This window comes from Chiloscyllium punctatum, chromosome 34 (genome assembly GCF_047496795.1).
Source record: "Chiloscyllium punctatum isolate Juve2018m chromosome 34, sChiPun1.3, whole genome shotgun sequence".
NCBI classification, from domain to species: Eukaryota; Metazoa; Chordata; class Chondrichthyes; order Orectolobiformes; family Hemiscylliidae; genus Chiloscyllium; species Chiloscyllium punctatum.
Window position 1 is genome coordinate 2,809,902 of NC_092772.1, and position 22,388 is coordinate 2,832,289.

Sequence of the window (22,388 nt, forward strand, 5' to 3'; positions counted from 1 at the left end):
GCATTCCTCCAAATCTGTGTAAAGTCCTCCCCTTCCTAAAACCCACCCTGTTTCTGTCACCTGTCCCAGCTTCCACAACCCTCCCTATCTCTGTAAGACACCCCCCCCCACCCCACCCCCATCCCAGTTACTACAGCCCGCTGTATCACTAAATGCCAGTAGTCACTATAATATCAGAGTAAGGTGTGAAAGAAGGAATATTGTACTGGGTTAAATGATCAGTCGTGATCATATAGAATGGTAGGACCGACTCTGTGGTCAAATGGCCGATACCTGCTCTTCTTTCCTGTGCTTCTCTATAAACTTACTATCTATATAACCTCCTTCAGTCCCCACAGCCCTCCCTCTCTCCATAAACTCCTTCAGTCCCCACGACTCTTCCTATCTATGTAACCTGAATTATTCCCCACAAACCTCCCTAACTCCATAACCTCCAAAAGGCCCCACGACCCTCCCTATCTCCATAATCTCATCCTGACCCAACGACCCTCCCGTTCAGAGTAACCTCCTTCAATCCCCATGATCCTCCTGATCTGTGCAACCTCCTTCAGACCCAACAGCCCTGCAGATCTCTTTGGCCTCTTTCAGGCCCCACAGCACTCCCTATCTCCATAATGTCCTTCAGTCACCACTGCACTCTCTGTGTCCATAATCTCATACAGTCCCCACATCACTCCCTATCTCCATAATGTCCTTCAGTCCCCACGACCCTCCTTATTCCCAAAACATCTATTACCTGTTGAAACTGTAAGCTACCTTTGTCAGATTGATAAACACGAACTCCCATAACCCTTTCTGCTGCCAGTCTGAAACCAAACAGTGTTCGCCTGACAGTAGGTCAGGAGCTGAAATATGTTTGGAAGGATATGTCAATGAACAATAACTGGACCCTTAGAAACACTTTTAATAAAAAGAGTATGTGTTTTTGAGCCTGTTGGATTTTATTTTTATTGGTGTGAATATAAATGGCAGAATAGATACGGATGTAGGAGTGGTTGGACTGAGGATACGATTTATTTGAATTTTCAGAAAACTTTACACAAGTTTCAATAAGGGCTAAAGAGTAATTTGGTAGAGAATAGGGCACCTTAACTGTCAGGGGGTGGGTGAGATATTAGACAAAATAGTGTTGTCAGAATTTACTGTGGAGAAAGACATGGAAGCTCAGGAAGTTGGGGAAATAAATAGTGATGTCTTGGAAAGAGTCCTCAACAGAGGAAAAAAAAGTGCTGGAATCTGAAAACAAATAAAGGTAGATCAATCCTCAGTCGCTTATTAGGTCGATCCTAGAATATTGTGGGAATCTGGGGAAGAGATAGTGTCCCTAACATATATTTATTTTATCAATACACACAATGAGCGACCGGAAGACTGGAGGGTGGCTAATGCTGTTCCATCACTTAAGGTCTGCAGGGAGCAGCCAGGAAATCACAGCCCAGTGAGCCAGTGCTAGGTAAGTTGTTGGAGGAGATTCTGAGAGAAAGGAGCTACATATATTTGAAAAGGCAAGGGCTGATTAGAGATAGTCAGCATGGCTTTGTGAGTGGGAAACCATGTTTCACAAATCGGATTGACTCTTCGAGGAGTTGGCCAAGAGATAGATGAAGGCAGAGCAGTCAGCGTTGTCTACATGAACTTCAGCAAAGCATTTGACAAGGTTCCAAGGGATGTAGAACATCTAGTCAAGAGGAAGAAGGAAGCTAACTTACGTTTGAGGAACCAAGGATCAGAAGCAGGGCTCTAGAGAGTTACAAGGGGCAGCACGGTGGCTCAGTGGTTAGCACTGCTGCCTCACAGCACCAGGGACGTGATTTAAATTCCAGCCCCAGGCGACTGTTTGTGTGGAGTTTGCACATTCTCTCCATGTCTGCATGAGTTTCCGACAGGTGCTCCGGTTTCCCCCCACAGCCCAAAGATGTGCAGGTTAGGTGAATCAGCCATGTGTTGTTCAAGAAAGGGAATAGAGATAATCCTGGGAATCACAGACCTGTCAGTCTTCTGTCTGTGATGTGCAGATTATTGGAGAGGACTCTGAGATACAGGATTTATGATTCCTTGGAAAACTATACTTTTAATAGAGAAAGTCATCATGACTTTGTAAAGGACAGGTCATGCCTCACAAATCTTGTTGAATCCTTTGAGAATGTGACAAAACACATTTATGGTTCATTTAGAAAGTACAGAGCATGGGATACAGGGAAACCTGCCTGTCTGGATACAGAATTGCTGTCCCATAGAAGACCGAGGGTGATGACAGATTGAAATCATTCAGCCTGGAGCTCAGTGACCAGTGGTTTTCTGCAGGGAGAGGTCAAAAACTCTCTGCTCTTTGTGATTTTATGAATGACTTGAATTTGTGAGTAGAAGAGTGGGTAAGTAAGTTTGCCAATGACACGAAGGTTGGTGGAGTGGTGAATAGTGTGGATGTCTGCTTGAGGTTGCAATGGGACATTGACAGGATGTAGAGCTGGCCTGAGAAGTGGCAGATGAAGTCAAATCTGGAAAAGTGTGAAGTGATGCATTTTGGAAGGTGAGACTTGAATGCAGAATACAGGGGTAAAGGCAGAATACTGAATAGTGTGGAGGAACAGATGGATCTTGGATTTCATGACCAGAGAGCCATCAAATTTGCCAATAGTGTTGTTAAGAAAGAATATGTTGTATTGGCTTTCATTAGCTGGGGAATTGAGTTTTAAAGCCATGAGGTTATGCTGCAGCTCTATACAGCCCTGTTTAGATCCCAATTAGAATATTGTGTTCAGTTTTGATCCCTTCATTACAGGAAGGATGTGGAAGCTTTAGAGAGGGTAACAAGGAGATTTACCAGGATGCTACCTGGACTGGAGGGCATGTCTTACGAAGAAAGGTTGAGGGAGCTAAGGCTTTTCTCATTGGAGTGAAGAAGAGTGTGGTGTGTTTTGGTAGGGGTGAACAAGATGGTGTGAGGCAAAGGTAGAGTGAACAGTGAGAGACCTCTTTATCCCATGGCATACATGGTACAGGGGAGGATAATTGTAAGGTGATTGGAGGATGGGTAAGGGGAGATTTCAGATGTAGGTGCTTTACACACAGAGTGGTGGGTGGGTGGAACGGGACACTTTAACAGACTCTTGGATAGGCACATGGATGATAGCAAAATGAAGGGTATGTAAGTTAATTTGATCTTACAGTCGGGTAAAAGATGGGCATGGCATCATGGCCGAAAGGTCTTGTGCTGTACTGTTCTGTGTTCTATGTTCTCTATGGTAAACTGGGTAAGAAGGTCAGATCAATGTAAAAGGATATGGCATTCAGGAGGAGCTAGTCAACTGGATACAAAATTAGGCTTGATGATCGGAGACAGAGGGTGAAGGGAGACATATTGTTTTTCTGACAGGAGACATGTGACCAGCGGTGAAGTGGGTCCACTGTTGTTTGTCATTTGGATAAATGGTTTGGATGGGAATATTGGTTTTGTGGTAAGTTTTTTTGAGTGACACTGAAATTGCTGGTAAAGTGGACAGTGAAGAAGGTTATCTATGATACAACAGGATGAACAGTCCTGCTGGGATAGTGGGCTGAAGAATAGCAGATGGAGTTTAATTAGATAAATGTGAGGTGTTCCATTTTGGTGAAACAAACCAGGGTTGGACTTGTACAGTTAATGTTCAGGCCCTGTGTAGTGTTGTCAGTCAGATACCCAGGGATGGAGGTAGACAGTTCTTTGAATGTGGTGCCACAGGTAAACAGGTCGGTGAAGCAGGCGTTTGGGATGGTTACCTTCTTTGGGCAAAGAATTGAGAGTAGAAGTTGGGATGTCATGTTGTGGCTGTACAGGACATTGGTGAGGCCACCATAAAAGCATTGTTGACCAGTAGGAAGTACTCATCTGGTTCACTTACATCCTTTAGAGAAGAACATCTGACATTCTAACCTGGTCTGGCCTGCACGTGACATCAGACCCACAGCAATATGGCTGACTCTGTGCTATACTCTGGGTAATTAGCAGTGGGGCAAAGAATATTGGTCCAATCAGTGACGTCCTTATCCCATGAATGAAGAAATAAAAATACATATATCCCTCCCTACCTCTGCAAACCCCTCCAGCTGCAGCAATCCGTACTGGCTTTGTAATACCGTTCAGACCCTGACCACTCTCTGTAACACTCTCACCACCTCCAGCACCTTCAGCTCTCCCAGTTACTTTTGTGACATAAAACCTTGACAATTATTCCCTCTTCCATCTGACCTCCTCCTGTGAGCAGACCCTTTGCAATCCCTTTAAAACTTACTCCTAAAACATTCTCTCACTTCAGGATTTTAAGTACTTTTTGGTGATCCTCCAAGCCCGATAATCTAATATGATCCTTTTCACTTGAGTGAGGGATCGATGGGGATTTCTTGCTGAGGATTTGTCTGTTTCAATAGAATGACCTTTTGTTGAGTGTTTTACACTGTTCCTTCAAATGTTTTCCACTGTTCATTTACAGGCACATATTTCAGTCTGTTTCGCCTATTTCCCTTGGTCAATTCGCATCTCAAACTCATGTAATTGGCTGTTTTTGTTTCTCATTGTAGCTTGTCCTTTCTGTGATTCACTTTAAACCTTTATATTTCTTTAAACTGCACTTTATCACAATTTCGCAGGGGATCTCTCCAGGTGACATTACTCATTCACGAAGTTTCATCACACAATGGTCGCTCTGAGATAGTTATGTCCCTAGCCAGTTGCACAGTTTGTTATTCAAAGAAACACTGAAAACTAATTCTCTGAACTCCTCTTCCAATATCACTCTTGCCAGTGTGACTGTCCCACATTATGTGAATATTGATTTTTCCCAAAATTATCACAATGTCTTTGTTAAAAAAAATCCAATGAGTTCCTGTGTAATGCAGTGATGCCTGTTTGGTGGCTAAAACTGTTCTGCTGCTTGTGTCCTTGGCAAGTAGTAGCCAGAATTTACATTCAGACTGATTCTACTTCATGATCTGAGACCAAATGCTTTCTCTGTGATGCCTTTTTTACCCATTATTGTTTTTGTTACCCATTTTGCCTGAGTTTCCGCAAGGTTGTGATCCATTGAATATTTATGTCCACCTTTTGTTCACCCTGTAACCACGTCTCTCTGGTGTCTAAACCTCTTTTATCTCAGTGTCACAAATCCATCTACCTTATTGATAAGACTACATCCATTCCAAAAAAAACCACAATTTAATCTTTCCCACAATTTCCTGTCACAAACCTATTCCCTGATGTACAGTTTTAGTTAATCGCTGTCCCATCCTGTCCCTTTCTGATTGTCTTCAGCCACATCCCCATACTGTTCCGATGCTTCACCTTTTCTCTTTGGATTTGGAAAGCTCCTTTCACCTGGACCCTGTCCCAGCATCCTCTCTGTCAGTTTAAAGCCCTGTCCATAAACCTACCGACATGATTGGCCAGGACACTGGTCCCATCACGGTTTCAGTGGGACCATCCTATTGGATTTTTTTATAAATCAGGTAGGGGATGTGAGTGTCTCTGGCTGACCAGCCTTTATTGCCCAGCCCTAGCTGCCCATGACCTGAGTAACGTGCTCGGCCATTTCAGAGGGCAATTGAGAGGCAAACACTTTGCTGTGGGTCTGTCGTGCAGACCACATGGGGATCATCAAATCTCGTTGTTGAAAGGACGAGTGGGCGGCACGGTGGCTCAGTGATTAGCACTCCTGCCTCACAGCACCAGGGTCCCAGGTTTGATTCCAGCCGTGGGTGACTGTGTGGAGTTTGCACATTCTCCACGTGTCAACGTGAATTGCCTCTGGATGCTCCGGTTTTCTCCCACAGTCCAAAGACGCGCAGGTCAGGCGAATTGGCCATGCTACATTGCCCATAATGTTAGGTGTATTAGGTCGAAGGAGATGGGTCTGAGTGGGCTACTCTTGGGTCGAAAGGCCTGTTTCCACACTGTATGGGATCTAATCTAAGGGATTGGGACTTTTGTACATCAGCAATGGTTTCATATTTGTTTATGGATTGTTAATTGCTATTTTTAAAATTATTGATTTTAAATTCCACCATATCTTATGATGGGATTCAAACCTGCCTCCCCTGAGCATTAGCTGAGGTTTTGGACAAATGCCCTAACAATAGTGTTACTCGACCATCACTTCACCTGCTCACTGGTTGCTCATCCCTGAGCACCGACACATGAAGCTAAACCCATTCTTCCAACATGATTGCGTGATCCAGAAGTCTTCCAGCACTCTGCTGATATCACTCAGTCTCTCTCCATGTGGTATCCCTCCCTGTGTGGGTCTAATTGCTGCCTCTGTCAGCGTCTCTCACTCTTGCAGCTACTCCAGATCCTGAGCTAACAGAATTCTCCACTCCAGAGAGATGCAACAGCACAGGCCAGGGATGGAGACTGGGATTTTCCAGATATCTGTGGGGCTCATTTCCATTCTCCTTGTGTAACCTTCACTGCATCAGTCTGATTTCCCATTCTGTCTATTTCTCTGTCTCCTGTAGGTACTCAAGAAGTTGCTGACTCAATAGACTTCCCAACTGCTGTGTGTCTCATCCATCACCTCATTGAAGATGGTTGGTCAGCGAGAGAGACAAAGGGAAGGGAGATCTGGAGCCTTCAATAAATCCTGCAGTGAGGTAAGATCACTCACAGTGCACAGAGCAGGGAGCAATAAGAGAGCTCCAAACATCGCTAAAAAGACATGACATAGATACAGTGCTGGATGGGGAGCAAAGCATAGACACACCCCATGCTCAATCACCACGTCTACTTTAATTTATGTTGCACGGGGACAGCTTCGGGAGTTCAGAGTTATCAATCCAGGCCTGCGCTGTCTTAGTGAGCATCAGGACAACAGAGGTTAAAGCCGACTTCTGACGAGAGGTTGGGAATGCTGTCTGGGATCTTTCTGTTCTGTGTTCTCCCTCCAACACTGTACTAAGACTCATTACTCTGCAACACTGTATCTGTGGCATGGCTTGTGCACCAGTGTCTTCAGTCATTTTTAACTCCTACAATAGTCCCTGCCCCTGTAACCTGCTCCATTCCCGATAGTCCCTCCACATATTTGAGACACACTGCATTCCAGATTACCATCCCCATCACTGTAACTTGCGTCAGTGTCTACAACATGCCTTATTTTGGTACACTAATCCTCTTTAACTGGATACAGAGTGATACAGCACGGAAACAGAACCTGTGGTCCAACTCCTCAATGCTGCCCATGTTTCCTAAACTGAATGAGTCTCATTTGCCTGCATTTGGCCCTTATCTCTTCAAACCTTCTCCTCTCCATGTAACTGCCCAAATGTCTTTTCCATGCTGTAATTGTTCTTGTTTCTCCCATGTGCCTGAGGCAGTCTGTTCTGTCTATGCACCATCCTCTGTGGATAATGATCACCCACAGCTCCCTCTTTAAATCCTTTCTCTCTCTCACCTCCTGTTTATACCCTCTAGTTTTGGACTCACCTACCCTTGGTTATTCACCATTCTTAGGGTCACCCCGTGGCCTCCTCTGCCCAAGGGAAATATTTAGGACAATGTTACAAATATCTCCAACGTATGTAACAAAGTGCTGGCCAATGTCTGCAAATGTGCCAAATGTCACTTTCCCCATCCTGTCCACCTGTGATGCCACTTCCGAGGAACAATGTAACTTGCACCCCCTGGTCTTTCTCTCTCTCTCTGTTCAACAACCCTGGCCAGAGCCCTTCCAATAACTGTGTTAGTCCTCCCTAGTTTGTCTTAACAAAATCCAACAGCTGAATTAAACTCCATCTTTCATTCCTTGGTCCACTGGCCCAGTTGGTCAGTATCCCCTTTGATAACCGTATTTACTGCCCACTACACCATTCATTTGATCATCAACAAACTTTCACACAATCACTCCTATATTTTCACCCAAATCGTTTATGTAGATGATGCACATCAGTGGACCCAGCCCTGATCCTTTCTTCAATAATGGAATCAAACCATATTCTTGTCATAGAGCCATACAGCATGGAAACTGACCCTTCAGTTGATACCCACCATCATCTAAAACTAAACTCTTCCCAGATGCCTGTTGCTGGCCCATATCACTCCAACCCTTCCCTATTCACCTGTTTATCCAAATATATTTTAAACGTTGTAATTGTACCCACATCACCCCCTTTCTCAGGACGTTCATTCCACGCTCAAACCACCCTCTGTGTAGCAAATTGCCCCATATCTTTTTTTTGAACATCTCTCCCCTCTAACCTTAAAAATGTGGCCCCTCCTCTTGAGACTCCCCCATCCTGAGGAAAAGGCAACTACCATTAAATTGATCTATATACCTCTTTTTTTTTTCATAAACCTTTATAGCGTCATGTCTCAACCTCCAGGCTCCAGTGAAAAAAGACTCAGCCTATCCAGCCATTTTTCAGAACTCAAGCCTTCCATACCCAGCAATATCCTGGGAAATCTCTTCTGAACACCCTGCAGCTTAATAATATCCTCCCTGTTAACTGGGCGACCAGAACTGGACAGAGTATTACAGAACAGGCCTCACAAATGTCTGTGCAATCTCCACATGACGTCCCAAATCCTCCACTCAATGGACTGAGCAATAGTCAGGCATGCCAAGCACTGTCTTATCCCTCCTGTGATGCAACCTTCAAGAATTATGTACCTGAACCCGGAGGTCCCTCTGCTCTAAAACACTAACTGAGGCCCTAACATTAATTGTATAAGCTCTACCCTTGTTTGTTTTACAAAATGCATTTCCTCATATTTATTCAGATTGAATTCCATCTCTAGTTTTTCAGCCCATTCACTCACTTCATCAAGATCCCTTTGTAATCTCAGAAAACCTCCTTCACTGTCCATGATGCCACCCTCCAGCCTGCCAGCCCATCACACATGGCTGTCAGTAGTACACATACCTTTGCTCGGGGCTCCACAATTTCTTCCCTAGCATCCCACAGTGTCCTGTGATACACTTAATTAGGTTCTGGGACTTGCCATACCTTTGTGTTTTAAAACCTCCAGCACTACCTCTTCTATAACATGCACTCTTTTCAAGTCATAGAGATCTACAGCATAGAAACAGATCCTTCGGTCCCCAACTCGTCCAGGCTTACCAGAAGATCTAAATAAATCCATTCCCTTTTCCAGCATTTGGCCCATATACGTCTACACCCTCACAATTCAGATGCCCATCCAGATACCTTTTAAATGTTGTAATTGTATCAGTCTCCATTACTTTCTCTCTCAGCTCATTCCATACACACATCACCATGTGTGTGAAGAAGCTGTCCCTTCAGTCCGTCTGTAAACCATTCACCTCTAAACTTAAACTTATGCCCTCTAGTTTTGGACTCCCCACCTTCTGGGAAAAGGCCTTGAATGCTTACCCTATCCATGCTGCTCATGTTTATATAAACCTCTGTAAGGTCATCCCTCAGTCTCCGATTCTCCAGTGACAGTAACCCCAGCTTATTCAGCAACAACCCGGGCAATATCTTGTTAATCTTTTCTGAGCCCTTTCAAGTTTGACAACATCCTTCCTGTAGCAGAGAGACTGGAATTGCAGAGAACTCCAATTGTGGTCTAACGTATTGCTCTTGTTCCCTGAGTTCCCCAGTATTTCTCCACAGTAAGTTCTGGAGTGAAAAAAATGTTTAGGATCTTAGCAAATATCCTGCAGTTCCAAACATCGATGGCCTCATTGATCTTTAATGGACACTATTTTGTCCTGAGTTACTTATGCACTCTTAATATCCTGATACAATCACTTTTGGATTCCCCTTTCCTTCTCTGCTGAGGCTATTTCATTTAGCCTTTCTCCATTCCTGTTTTCCACCCAAAGTGTATTCCTACAGCCCCTGTATATCCTCAGGGATTCCCTTGATCCAGCTGGCTGTACCTGACATGTGCCCCCTTTTCCTTGACCAGACCCTCAATAGACAGCCAGTGTTTCCGAATGCTGTCAGCATTGACCTGCACACAAACAGGAACATGCTGGCGCTGATCGATCAGTTTATCTCACTTTTAAAATATTCTCACTTGTCAAGCTTCCCTTTCCCTGTAAATAATTCCCTTCCCCAATCACATTTTGTAAGTTCCTGGCTCATACGATCAAGATTGGTCAGGCTCCATTTTATAACTTGCACTTGTGGACCAGGCCTGTCCTTTTCCAAAGCTGTTTTCAAACTACTAGAACTGTGGTCACTTTGGCAAAATGCTTTCCCACTCACATCTCAGTCCCTTTCCCTACCTCAATTCCCAAGGGGAGGTGAGGTTTTGCCCCTTTCTCTTTTCAGGCTATTTACATATTGCTTGGGAGTTTTCTGGAACGCAATTGCCAAATTTCTCCCTTGCAAGCACTGAACACTGGCAGTCCCAGTCTAGGTTTGGAAAGTTTAAAAACCCTACTATAACAGCCCTATTATTATGGTTGATATTTAAAAGATGTCCCGACATATTTGTTCCTCAGTCTGCCACAGATTATTCAGGGTCAGCAGTCCGATCGTATCAAAGTGATGACCCATTCTTATTTCTCAGTTCCACTAACATAGCTTCACTGGGCGATCCCACAGGAATATCCTCTCTAAGGCTTGCTGTGATGATTCATGCAATCAAAACCCACCACCACACGTCCTCTCTTGCCTCCCCTTCCTGTAGCATCTCTACCTTGAAACAATGAACTGCCAGTCCTGCCCCTCCCTCAGCTGTATTTCTGTAATAACTATAATATCCCAGTCCCATTTTCCAATCCACGCCTTGAGTTCATCTTCCTTACCTGTCTGGCCCCTTGCATTGAAATAAATGCAGTTTAATCATCAGTTTTCCCCATTCCCTGCTATGTTCTTGCCTGCCTTGTCTGCTGAAATTGCTGTCTTTAACTCGTGTACCAGCCTCAATCTTCTTTCTGACCTTACGTTTATTTAAGGTCCAACACCCTGCCAGACTAGGTTATATCCTTTCAAGCAGCTCTAGCAATTCACCCCACCAGGATGTGGGTCCCTCTCCCGCTCCCAGTTGAGGTGCCTTTCCCACCCTGCCTCCCTGTGCTGACACCTTCAGGGATCTATGGACTTGTCCACCAAGGTCCCTGTATTCCTCAGTACTCCACAACGACCTACAGTTTATAATGTCTGTCCTTCTCTTATCGTACCTCCCACAGAGTATTACCTCACTTCAATCAGAACTAAACTCTGCTTAGATTATCATCCGATCGACATCGGACAGCAGACAGAGACCATCCTCCTCACTGTGAACAACACCCTCACCTTTCATGTCATCTGCAAACTGACTAATGATACCTTCTGCTTTCACATCCGAGTTATTAATGTTCAATGGTTCCTGCACAGATCTCTGTGGTACACCCGGTGGTGAAAGTATTCTATCCACCAATTTTGCATCCAATTTGCCAACTTGCCTTGGAACCCAGTCCTTTTGGACCAGCCTTCCATGTTGGATCTTGTTTAAACCACATCATCTGCACTGCCCTCATCAATATACGTAAGCACCACTTCAAAAAAAAACTGAACTGAATTCCTCAGACAGTATCTTCCTCTGCCAAATCCATGATGACTAAAACGAGTTGATCCTTACCTTTCCATGTGTTGATTCATCCTCACAATTGTTTCCAATAATTTCCCTCCCCCTGCTGTCAGACTATCTGCTCTGTAATTACCTGGCCTATCCCAGCTGCCCTTCTTGAACAAATGAACCACATTAGTGATCCTCCAGTCATTCAGCACTTCACCTGTGGCCAGCAAAGTATTAAATATATCCACCAGGGCCCCAACAATCTCTGGGTAATTAGCATGGGGTCAAAGAATCCTTGTGCAGGCAGTGACACCCACATCCCATGAATGAATAAATAAAAATACATATGTCCCTCCCTACCTCTGCAAACCCCTCCAGCTGCAGCAATCCGTACTGGCTTTGTAACACCGTTCAGGCCCTGACCACTCTCTGTAACACTCTCCCCACCTCCAGCACCTTCACCTCTCCATGTTCGCATCGTGTCAATAAACCCTGACAACGATTCCCCTTCCCATTGCCCTCCTCCTGCGAGCAGAGCCATTGCAATCCCTTTAAAACTTACTCTAAAACTCTCTCTCACTTCAGGATTTTAAGTACTTTGTGGTGATCTTCTCAGCCTCATAATCTAATATGATCCATTTTGTCCTGAGTGAGGGACCGGTGGGGATTTCTTGCTGAGTTTTTGTCTGTTTCAGTGGAATGTCCTTTTGTTGAGTATTTTTCACTGTTCCTTCAAATATTTTCCACTGTTCATTTACAGACACATATTTCAGTCTGTTTAGCCTGTTTATCTTGGTCAGTTCTCCTCTCCAACTCATGTAATTGGCTATTTTTGTTTCTAGTTGTAGCTTGTTTTTTTCTGTGTTTCACTTTAAAACTTTACATTTCTTTAAACTGCACTTTATCACAATTTCCCAGAGGATCTCTCCAGGTGACATAACTCATTCACGAAGTTTTATCACACAACAGTCTCTCTAAGACAGTTACGTCCCTTGCCAGTTGCACAATGTGTTATTCTAAGAAACACTGAAAAAAATTCTCTGAATTCCCCTTCCAATATCACTGTTGTCAGTGTGATTGTCCCAGACTTTGCGAATATTGACGTTTCACTAAATGTTCACCGTGCCTGTATTAAACATTCCAATGAATTCCTCTTTATTGCAGTGACGAGCCATGAAATGCTGTTCGGTGGGTGGTCTAAAACTGTTCTGCTGCTTGTGTCCTTGGCAAGTAGTAGCCAGAATTTACAGTCAGACTGACTCTACTTCATGATCTGAGACCAAATGCTTTCTCTGTAATGCCTTTGTTATCCATTATTGTTAGTGTCGTCCATTTTGCCTGAATTTGCACAAGGTTGTGAACCATTGAATATTTACGTTCCACCTTTTGTTCGCCCTGTAACCACATCTCTCTGGTGTCTGAATCCCTTTTACCTCTGTGTCACAAATCCATCTACCTTGTTGCAGAGACTTTGTCCATTAATAAAAAACATAATTTACTCGTTCCCACAATGTCCTGTCACAAATGGATTTGCTGATCTACAGTTTTAGTTAAACTCTGTCCCATCCAGTTCCTTTCTGTTGTCTTCGGTCACATTCCCATGCTGCTCTGATGCTTCACCTTTTCTCTTTGGATTTGGAAAGCTCCTTTCACCTGAAGCCTGTCCCTGCATCCTCTCTGTCAGTTTAAAGCCCTGTCCATAAACCTACCAACGTGATTGGCCAGGACATTGTTCCACTGGAACTGTGCTGGGACCAATCTGAATGGATCTTATTTAAAAATCAGGTATGGGATGTGGGTGTCTCTGGCTGACTAGTCTTCATTGCCCATCCCTTGCTGCCCTTGAGCTAAGCAGCTGGCTCGCCCATTTCACAGGGTCATTGAGAGGCAAACACTTTGCTGTGGGTATGTCGTGCAGACCACATGAGAGTGAACTGTTGTCTTTCTCTGAAGGTCAAGTGTTTGGATTTTTATCAATACTTATTTATGGATTGTTAATTCCAATTTTTAAAACATATATTTATTTTAAATTCCACATGGTTAGAAGTTAGAAAGAAGAAGGGGGTGGTCACTTTGTTGGGACTGTTTTGTAGACTGTTGTAGACCCAACAAATACCAGAGGAGCAGATGTGTAGAGAGATTGCAGATAACTATAGGAATAATAGAGGAGTGCAGGCTGGAGATTTTAATAATCCCTGTATTGACTGGGCCACCTCGAGTATAAAAATAACTGGACGGAGGGCAATTTTTCAAATGTGTCCAAGAAAGGTTCCTCAATCAATATGCAGCGGGCCCTACTCTACTCAGGCAGGTGCAACACTGGACCTCCCCTCAGAAAACGAGGTCGGGCAGGTGGCTGAAGTGTCATTCAGGGAGCACTTTGGGTCCAGTGCCCACAACTGTCTTCGTTTTAACATAGTTATGGAAAAAGATCAGCAGGTCCACAGATTGAAGAGGAAAACTGGAACAGGGCCAGGTTTGGGTCCATTCTGCAGGATCTGGCCAGCGTCAATGCCGTGAATTTAAAATTGCACAATGCCCAGTTATAATCCAACTCGCTTTGGAAGCGCTGGCGATCACTGTAACAGATGAAAGGCTTAAACTAAATTTGTTTGATATTGTATTCCATGACACTGCCATCCTGTTGCTATAAATTCTGTACCTTAGGATTGTGCTCCACAAACACCTGATGAAGAAGCAGGTGCTCTGAAAGCTAGTGCTTTCAAATAAACCGGTTGGACTAGAACCGAGTGTCGGGTGATTTTTAACTTAGTACACCCCCAGTCCGACACCGGCACCTCCATATTATGATTCTAATCGACTGGGCGAGCCTGTTTGAAGGAAAAGGAACAACTGGCAAATGGGAGGCTTTTCAAAGTGTGATCTCAAGAATGAAGGACCCATATGCCCCATTGGGATAAAGGGAAAAGCTGGCAGGGTTAGGGATCCTTAGCTGATGAGGGATAAGAAGGCTCTGGTCTTGAAATGAAGGCTGCATGCATTGGGTTGAAGATTTCCATATCTACATATTCTTAAAGACACGATCAATCTGTGGAGACCCTACAATCCTCTCAGTCCCTGTTACACTCCCAATCTGCAGAAGTCATTCCAATGCCTGTGACTCTTTCAATACAGTTCCTACAAGACCCTCTATCAATGTGATAGCTTTTCATTGCCAGCACCCACCCTGTCAATGTAAGCTCCTCCAGTGTCTCCATCCATCTAGTCCAATCTCTGCAGTGCTCTGTATAATCAGCCTCACTGTGCCTGGAACCTGGCTTCAATTCCAGCCGTGGCCGACTGTCTGTGTGGACTTTGCATGTTCTCGCTCCGACTGTGTGGGTTTCTTCCGGGTGCTCGTGTTTCCTGCCACAGTCCAACATTTGCACGATACGTGATTGGCCATCATAAATTGCCTGTAGTATTCAGGCAAGTGTGGTTTAGGTGAGTTCACCATGAGGAATGCAGGGTTTATTGGACAGGGAGAGGGATGGGTCTGGTTAGATTGCTCTTTAGAGGGTTGGTGTGGACTTGTTGGGCCGAATGGCCTGTTTCCACACTGGAGATTCTATTCAGGTTATTGTCCAGTCCTGTCAACCATCCCTGTCTCTTGAACCTTGCCTCATCCCCAATACTCCCCATATATGTGTAATCTCCAACACACTCCTTGGCGATGTAAACTTCTCTAGTCTTTACAAAGATCGATATGACTGTCACCGCTTCCTGCTTTTAGAACCCTCTCTATAACTGTTGCCATTCATTACATCACTCCCAATCACTGTTCCATCCTGAAACCCCCAAAAACATTTATAACTCTGTAAATTCATCTGGACTATCTATACTTCCTTTTGACAATCCCGTTCTGAGACTTTCTCTATATCAAAAAAAGTCATTAAATGTAGGTAACCCTTATTATTGCAACCTCCCTCCAGCCTTACAGCACTGAGGATCTATAGAACCTTTTTCCAAACAGACAGCCATCTCTGTGTCTGTAATCTCCTCCACTCCCCATAATACATTCTCTCTGAGCTCCTTTGTAGTCCATTAAACAATCTTTAACACTGTCTGTGTCAGTGTAACCTTCATCAAAAACACAACCTTCTCTATCTGTGTAAATCCCTACACCAGTCCCTATCCCTCTCAGCTCCGTCTAACAATACAACCCTCCATGTCTGTGTATTCACCTTCAGTCCCTCCTCACCTCCCTATCTGTGTAACCTTCTCCATGCATTTTTGCTTCAGTCTCTTCAACTGTCCCTGTCGGTGTAATATTTTCCAATGCCGAAAACTCCCCTCTCTTTAACTTTCTCAGGCCACACATCCCTCACTATCTGTGACCTACTCCTGTCGGAGAACCCTCCCTCTGTGAACTGCACCAAATCTTCAACTCTCCATAAGCTCCTGCAGCTCTCACAGTCCTCCTTGTGGACGGAACCTCTTCCAGTCCCTAAAACACCATCAGTCTGTGGAGACCCTACCACCATCCCTATCTGTGTTATCCTCTCAGGTCCCTGCAACACTCCCGATCTGTAGATCCCACTCCAATGCCTGTGCCTCTCCCGATCGTGATCCTACAAGACTCATTTACAATGTAACATCCTCCCGTCACTATCACCCACCCTGTCAATGTAAGCTCCTCCTGTATCTCCAAACATTTACTCATCTCCATAACCTTCTCCAGCTCTTACCCCCATCTGTGTAAACGTCACTCTCCACTTTAACCCTCCCTACCGCAGGAACTTCCTCCTGTTTGTGCTATGCTCCCTTATCTGTGAAACTGTCTCCAACCAAACTTGCTACCCAATCTCTCAAAAAATAATCCAGATTCCACAGCCTCCATGTCTAAATAACCCCCAGAACCCATGCCTTCCTATATCTATAAACATCTTCAGTCACGATGACCCTCCATATCTCTGTTTGTTCCGCCAGGTGATACAAACCTCTTTATCTCTGTAATCTGCTCAGCTCCCTAAAACAGTCCCTGTCTGTGTAATCCAGCCCTGGCCTACAAACATCCTTATCCCTGTAAACTTCTCTATCCCTCCCAATATTCCCAACTCCATGAACCCCTGTCAGCCCTACAGCGCTCCACATTTCTGTAACCTCCTGTGGGTCTATGGTCCTCCTTCCCTGTGAAATCACCACCAGTCCCCACATCCCTCCCAATCTGGGTCCTCTGCTCCAGATCAGACCATTGCTTTCTCTGTAAACACCTTCTCTCCTGACAACTCTTCCCATTTGTGTAACCTCGTTCAGACCCCATACTCTCAAGCTTCCTGCATTGCAACCAAAACCACATGTTTATGTAATATCCACTATTGCTTAAACCTCCCCGACTCAGTAACCACTTGCAGTCTGAACAAAGCACCTAAACTGTGAAACCTCTCATTTCCCTACAATCCCACCTCCCTCCTCAAATGCCTTCATCACCATGAATCCTCACAATGACTGAAGCCTCCTTTTGGCATTGCAACCCTCCTAATGTCTGCAAAGTCCTCCTGTCCTGATATCCCTCCCTGACTCTGTAATCCCCACCACCCTCCAGTGCCCTTCGGGGGAACATGGCAGAGGAGAGAAGATTTGTAGCGTCTGGACCATATTACGGAGGTAGAATTCTGGAAATTACAGATTTGGTCTAATGTCTGTGGTGTGCAGATTATTGGCGAGGACTCTAAAGAAAGGATTTATGACTACTTGGAAAGCCATAGTTAAATTAGAGACAGCATGGGTTTGTGAGGGGCAGGTCATGCCTCACAAACCTTATTGAATTCTTTGAGGATATGACAGAATATTTTGATGGCTCATTCAGAAAAGAAGGAAAATTGGGATACAGGGAAATCTGTCTGTCTGGATACAGGATTGGATGGCCCAGAGAAGACAGAGGGTGGCAGCAGATGGACAGTATTGAGCCTGGAGCTCAGTGACCAGTGGGGTTCTGTAACAATCAGCTCTGGGACTCTGCTCTCTGTGATTTTTGTAAATGAATTGGATGTGGATGTTGGAGAGTGGGTTAGTAAGTTTGCCAATAACATGAAGGTTGGTGGAGTGGTGGGGAATGTGGAGGGCTGTTGTAGGTTGCAATGGGACATTGACAGGACACAGAGCTGGGCTGGAAGTGACAGATGGAGTCCAATCCGGAAAAGTGTGAAGTGATTTATTCTGGAAGGTCGAACCAGAATATAGAATACAGGGTGAAAGGCAAAATACTTGGCATTGTGGAGAAACAGAGAGATCATGGCGTCCATGTCCATAGATCCCTCAAAGTTGTCACGCACATTGATAGGGTTGATTAAAAAGGCATATGTTGTGTTGGCTTTTCTTAGCAAGGGGATCGATTTCAAGAGTCGTGAGGTTTTACTGCATCTTTCTAGCGACCTGGTGAGACCACACTTGGAATATTGTGTTCAGTTCTCAGCCCATCTTTACAGGAAGGATGTGCAAGTTTTAGAGAGCGTACACAGGAGATTTACTGGGATGCTGCCTGGAATGGAGGGCAGTTCTTATGAAAAAAAATTGAGGGAGCTAAGGCTGTTCTCATTGGAGTGAAGAAGGGGGTGGGGTGACTTGGTAGAGGTGAACAAGATGATGAGAGGCACAGAGAGAGTGAATAGTCAGAGACTTTTTCTCCTATGGCATAAATGGCTGTTACATGGCGGCATAATTTTAAGGTCATTGGAGGATGGATAAAAGGATAGAGATGGCAGGTGGTCGGATGGACTGCCAATGGTGGTAGTAAAATTAGACACATTCGGGACATCTAATAGACTCTTGGACAGACATTTGGATAGAGTAATATGAAGGGTATGTAGGCTAGTTTGATTTTACAGTCGGATAAAATGTTAGCAGAGCAGCATGGCCGAAGGGTCTTGGGCTGAACTGTTCTGTGTTCTATGTTCTGTCTGGTAAACTGGGTAAAAAGCTCAGATCAATGTAAAAGGATATGGCATTCAGGAGGAGCTAGTGAACTGGATACAAAAATTTGCTTGATGGTTGTAGACAGAGGGTGATGGGAGACATGTTGTTTTTCTGACTGGAGACATGTGACCAGCGGTGGAGTGGGTCCCCTGTTGTTTGTCATTTGGATAAATGGTTTGGATGGGAGTATTGGTTTCCTGGTAAGTCATTGTTTTGGGTGACACTGAAATTGGTGGTAAAGTGGTCAGTGGAGAAGGTTATCTATGATACAACAGGATGAACAGTACTGCTGGGATAGTGGGCTGAAGAATAGCAGATGGAGTTTAATTAGATAAAGGTGAGGTGTTCCATTTTGGTGGAATAAACCAGGGTGGTACCTGTATAGTTAATGTTCGGGCCCTGGGGAGTGTTGTCTGTCAGAGACCCAGGGATGCAGGTACACAGTTCTTTGAATGTGGTGTCCCAGGTAGACAGGCTGGTGAAGCAGGCGTTTGGGATGGTTACCTTCACTGGGGAGAGCATTAAGAGTAAGAGTTGGGATGTCATGTTGTATCTGTAAAAGACATTGGTGGGGCCACCATTAAAACATTGTTGATCAGGAGGAAGAACTCATCTGGTTCACTAACCTCCTTTCGGGAAGGACATCAAATATTCTAACCTGGTCTGGCCGACATGTGACTCCAGACCCACAGCAATATGGCTGACTCTGAGCTACCCTCTGGGTAATTAGCAGTTGGGTCAAAGAATGTTAGTCCAGGTAGTGACAACCACATCGTATGACTGAATAAATAAAAATACATATGTCCCTTCCTACCTCTGCAAACACTTCCAGCTACAGCAATCTGTACTGGCTTTGTAACACCGTTCAGACCCTGACCACTCTCTGTAACACTCTCACCACCTCCAGCACCTTCACCTCTCCCTGTTCCTATCGTGTCAATAAACCCTGACCATGGTTCCCCTTCCCACTGCCCTCCTCCTGCTAGTATACCCTTTGCAATCTATTTAAAATTTACTCCTAAAACACTCTCTCACTTCAGGATTTTACGTACTTTTTGGTGATCCTCTCAGCCTCATCATCTAGTATGATCCCTTTTGTCCTGAGTGAGGGCCCAGTGGGGATTTCTTGCTGAGGTTTATACTGTTTCAATGGAATGTCCTTCTGTTGAGTGTTTTACACTGTTCCTTCAAATGTTTTCTGCTGTCCATTTACAGACACATGTCTCAGTCTGTTTAGCCTGTTTACCTTGGTCAGTTCTCCTCTCACACACATGTAATTGGCTTTTTTGTTTCTAGTTGCAGCTTGTCCTCTGTGAATCCCTTTAAAACTTTATATTTCTTTAAACTGCACTTTATCACAATTTCCCGAAGGATCTCTGCAGGTGACATGACTCATTCACTAAGTTTCATTACAAGGTCGCTCTGTGATAGTTATGTCCCTTAACAGTTGCACAATTCGTTTTTCAAAGAAACACTGAAAGAACATATAACCGAAGTCCTATTCCAAAAACAATGTTGAACGTGTGTTGTCCCAGATTATACGAATATTGACGTTTTCCAAAATTATCACAATGCCTTTGTTAAAAAATTCCAACGAGTCCCTGTGTAATGCAATGATGACCAATAGTATACTGTTCAGTGGCTAAAACTGTTCTGCTGCTTGTGTCCTTGGCAAGTAGTAATTTACATTCAGACTGACTCTACTTCATGATCTGCAGCCAAATGCTTTCTCTGTAATGCCTTTGGTATCCATTATTTTTAGTGTTACCCAATTTTTCCTGAGTTTCCGCAAGATTGTGAACCATTGAAAATTTTTGTTCACCCTGTATCCATGTCTCCCTGGTGTCTAAATCTTTTATCTCTGTGTCACAAATCCATCTACCTTATTACAGTGACGTTGTCCATTTAAAAAAAAATAACTTACTCTTTCCCACAGTTTTCTGTCACAAATCTTTTCGCTGATGTACAATTTTAGTTAAACTCTGTCCCATCCTGTTCCTTTCTGCTTGTCTTCAGCCACATCCCTTTGCTGTTCCATTGCTTCACCATTTCTCTTTGGATTTGGAAAGTTCCTTTCACCTGAACCCTGTCCCAGCATCCTCTCTGTAAGTTTAAAGCCCTGTCCATAAACCTACTGACATGATTGGCCAGGACCCTGGTCCCAGCACGGTTCCAGTGGGACCATCCTAATGGATTATTTATTAAATCAGGTATGAGATGTGGGTGTCTCTGGCTGACCAGCCTTTCTTGCCCAGTCCTAGCTGCCCTTGAACTGAGTAACTTGCTTGGCCTTTGAAGAGGGTAATTGGGAGGCAAATACTTTGCTGTGGCCAAGTCGTGCAGTAAACGTGAGGGTGGACAGATGTCCTTTTCTGAATGACATAGCCTGGGATACATTTCCCTGGGCACTGGGGATTTCTCCACCTTTATGCCTGTGAAAACATTTAATACCTCCTCCTTATTGATCTTAACATATTCTGGAACCTCAGCATCCCAACTGAAATCCCCGGCGACAGTGTCTTTCACCTGTGTGAACACAGATGGGAAGTATTCATTGAAGACCTCACCTGCTTCCTCTGTCTCCATGCACAGATTGTCCCTTTGGTTTCTCACAGGCCTCCCTCTTTCGTTGGGAATCCTCTGACTCTCACGATGCTGATAAAATACTTATGGCTTTTCCGCAATCGTATCTGCCAAATATATTTCATGACCATTGTTTGTCCCTCATTTTCCACAATCCCCTTGCACTCTCTATACTTGTGAAGGGCTTCACCTGATTTTATTGCACTGTATTTCCTTTATCAAACTCACGACATCACTTGATCAGTATTCCCTGGACTTGCTGCCTTTATAATTCACTCTTCAAGGAGCACACTGGCCCTGCGTTCTCAATGCATCACTTTAAAATACTCCACTTTCCTAACATGGACCCAACTGCAGGGAGTTCCTCCCAGTCTATGTTAGCCAGATCCTCTGTAATGATTGTGATACTGATAGGAGGCACAGTTGTGAGGGGGACAGACAGGAGACTGTGTGGATCCAGAAGAGACCCCAGGATGGTGTGCTGCCTCCCAGGTACCAGGGTCAAGGATGTCTCTGAGTCATTATTGAACATTATGAAGTGGGAGGGTGAACATCCAGAGGTCATTGTGCACATCGGTCCACATGACAGAGGTAGACAAAGGGATGGGGTCCTGTGAAATGAGTACAGGGAGTCAGGTGAGAAGTTAAAAAAGCAGGATATTGACCTTAATGATCTCCTGATTACTCCCAGTGCCAAGTGCCAATGAGGATAGAAATAGAAAGGTAGGCCGGATGGGTGTGTGGCTGAGGAGCTGGTATAGTGGGCAGGGTTTTCAGTTCTTGGGTCATTGGGATCTCTTCTGGGGTAGAGGGGACCGGTACAAAGGGGATGGTTTGCATTTGAAGCAAAGGGGCACAAGTATCCCAGGGAGGAGATTAGCTCGTGTTACCCAGGAGGATTTAAACTAGTTTGAGACTCTGAGTGAGAGAGGGACCATCGAAAACTCAGGGGAAATACATCAGCCATCAAGAGCAAGTTACCTATTCAGGATATCCAGGGGCACAGTTGAGGGAGGGAAAGATATCTGGTTTAAAGGGCATTTATTTCAACACACGAGGCCTGACTGGTAAGGCAGACGAGCTCAGAGCATGGATTAGCTCTGGGGACTGGGATATTATAGCCATAATAGAAACATGGCTGAGAGAAGGGCAGGACTGGCAGCTCAGTGTTCCAGGATAAAGAAACTACAGGCGTGACAGAAGGGCAAGTAAGTGAGGAGGGGGAGATGTCCTTTTGATTCGGAAGGACATGATACCTGTGTATCGAGACAATTCTGTTAAGCAGTCATCAAATGAGGCCATAAATTTAAAAGTTAGAAACAAAGAGCAGGCGGTCAGTCTGCTGGGATCGTGTTCTAGACCCTCAAATAACCAGCAGGTACGAGAG